This window comes from Plectropomus leopardus, unplaced genomic scaffold (assembly GCF_008729295.1).
Source record: "Plectropomus leopardus isolate mb unplaced genomic scaffold, YSFRI_Pleo_2.0 unplaced_scaffold13471, whole genome shotgun sequence".
Taxonomy (NCBI): domain Eukaryota; kingdom Metazoa; phylum Chordata; class Actinopteri; order Perciformes; family Serranidae; genus Plectropomus; species Plectropomus leopardus.
In genome coordinates this window covers 1-2,900 of record NW_024614360.1, presented here as the reverse complement: position 1 = coordinate 2,900, position 2,900 = coordinate 1, and the positions used below count along the sequence as shown (strand labels likewise).

The 2,900-nt window shown below is 41.3% G+C and overlaps 1 long non-coding RNA gene across 1 annotated transcript; it reads right to left on the bottom strand.

Annotated features, from left to right (window-relative positions):
* Positions 1-218: 218 nt before the first annotated feature.
* LOC121963969 lies at positions 219-2,841 on the bottom strand. Its single transcript, XR_006107306.1, has 3 exons — positions 2,712-2,841; positions 2,449-2,598; positions 219-315 (listed from the first exon to the last, which is right to left on the bottom strand). It is a non-coding gene; the product is annotated as an uncharacterized LOC121963969 (long non-coding RNA).
* Positions 2,842-2,900: the final 59 nt, after the last annotated feature.

Below are 2,900 nucleotides of genomic sequence, written 5' to 3'. Positions count from 1 at the left end.
ACAGAATAGATGAGACAATCATGACAGCCATTCAAAGCTGCACAGCTTGAATCAAATTGGACTTGATAGATTTCAGAGGAAGCTCAGAAACGACAGCTGCAGAGCAACGTCCATAATGTTGATAGTGAGCTCAGTTACAGCTATTCTATTGATAATTTTGCCATATTTTACTCACATATCGAATTCATATAATGAGCAAAATTGGTACAAACCTCAGTTTCTGGATGTTGGAGGAGATCCCAGACAGCCTGTAGATACCATCCACAACGCCATGTTTCTCTATGAAGTCAGCACAGCTCTTAACAACCTGCGGGACTACAGGAGAAAGGAGAGGGTCACGAGAGGCTGAATCATGCTCAAGATGTAGCTCTGCGATCACTCCCATTAAGATAGGGGGTTCCACTTTGCATTTGGCAAATGTCACAATACAACAACCTATGTGTAATCTCTACTATTTCAATTTGGCTCAAACATGTTCAGAGAACAAAATCAATTATGTGTGCAGCAGTTGTTCCTTGCCTAGGGTCGCAAGATAAACCTGAGGGGTCATGAGATGATTAATGACAAGCATTTCTTCTACGTAAATTGTTTTCCGTTAAATAAACTTTTTTTCCAATAACGCTTAACCCCAAATTATAACCATTTCATTACATTTCATTACCGCCAGCTCGTACACACCTAAGCCAAGAAAACAAACTTAGCTAATATTTAACAAATACTGAGATCATAAGTTCAAGTCACAAGTTAAAAAAATGTGTCGTTTGGGACACCAGGGGCTCTGTAAATTCCTTTATTTAATTTTTTCTTCTTCTTAAAATAGTATAATCTAAATTATCTAGACTAGAAAATACTGGATTTATGCAATTTGTTACAAACTGACTCAGTCAATGTGACAAGTAGGGGAGTCCACACAAGAGATTTAATTAAAACAAACATAATTTATTAAGCTAAGATTAATGCAAATGAACAATGGAGAACAGCAAAGTCCATAATAAAAGCCAAGCATGGACATGTGTCAGGTATACTGTGGAGGTGTTGATGGTGCAAAACCAAAATGCAAACGGTGCAGGGTGGGTGTGTGCTTTAGGAAATGGGAGAGTGAATTAACACATGGGGCAGCTTTCACAGTCTGGAAGGCCCGGGTGATCTAAATCAAGCCAGTGACCCTTCCATGCTAGCCAAAAGCCTGATGAGGCTGGCAAAGTCACCCTGCAAGACAGTGGGAGAGTTCCCCTCAGTGTCCTAAATGGTAGCTACAGCCTGGCATAGATACTTACAAGAGCACATGTTTCAACAATGGGTGACATCAGGGTTTCCCACACCTTCATTTATTTGTGGCAGCCTGCCACAATTAACATATTTGCTGCCATGTACTAATTTTTCTATTTCTGAAGCTGGACAGTTCATTAGGAGTGCTACTATGACATATATATCTTTCATCTATTCATGGCAGCACACTGTTGGAGCGCAGAATGTACTCTGGGCACAGATGGAGCAGCAGAACGCCAGATGCAGTTAAACTAAAACTTAACCAAAGATTGTGTAGGATCTAAAAGTTTGCATTCAATCATCATCTCTGCAAAAGCTGCTCCTCTCATCCATCAGTCTGATCAGCCCTGATCGGACTGACTGATCAATTATTCACCCCACTTCTCAACTCAAACTCGACAAACTGCTGCTGTGGAAAAAAAGAACTTCTGAGAAATTACACCTGCGCTGAGTTCAGGGACCAACGAAAATGTCCAAATTCAGAGAGGGCACACAGAATGATACAAAAGACACACACATGTCAAAAAACACAACAGAAATGGGAGGTTTGGGGATTCTCTGCCAGAAATTGTTGAGTGTAAAATGGTTATTTTCTGCATTCGAGTGAATTCTTGAATCTTGAATTTTGGTTGTATGTCTTTGATTTCCTAAAAATAAAAGCTGTCTACTTATGTCATGTTTTAATTGGAGGGGGACAAACGTACATGTTCTAAATATTGAGGGGGACGTATCCCGTGTGTGACCCCCCAAAATCTCTGCCTATGGACATATACAACCTGAGACAATGTGTCGCAAGTACCCATGTAAATTTAATCCAGTAATATGTATAAATTAACATAACATAAATGGTTGATATTAATGTCAGCTTTGCCTCTGTCACCGGAGGAATTACAACTTGTCAAAAATAAAAAATAAAAATAAAAATAAAAAACAGCTTTTGGCAAATCTACAAGAATCAATGCAGAACCACATCCTGCTGGCTGGTTATTCACACCAATGACTCAATACACATCCAACATCACAGAAAGGTATCACAAATCCCCTATACAGGCAGCAGATTCACTGGGTAATCCCTTCTTAGGGTATTTACGATTTCAAAATGTGAGACATTTCTGTGTGAACTGCCAGCAGGTCGGAATTATACGGCGGAGAAAAGAAGCCATTGTAGGAATAATTTACCCTCATGTCCTGAGTTGTGGAGATGTTCCCCCAGGTCACAGCCAAACACTCTCTCTCTGAGGATGCCGCGCTGCCGCAGCTTCTGAGGTGGGGGTCGGGACTTCATAAAAGTCCTCAGGAATGTTACCAGCTTCCCATGCTTCTTACACACTGATTAACATGACACACACACACAGCAGCCACTTTAAATCAATCCGTCTGGCATCCTGGGAGCAAGTGTTAAATAAATCATCAAGCAGAAGGACAGACACATTGAGGAGTACCTGGTTTTGGCACCGAGCTTTGAACACTGGGGGGGATCTTGTCATTTATCAGCTCAACACAGTCGCAGGGGAAGAAACCAACCTGCAGGTAGAGAGGAGAGGATGAGCGGCGTAAAGACGAGAGAGACAGAGCGGGTGATACACTTGTAAGTTCAAAAGGACCTCTGGGGGTGTTTAGTGCTGTGGCAG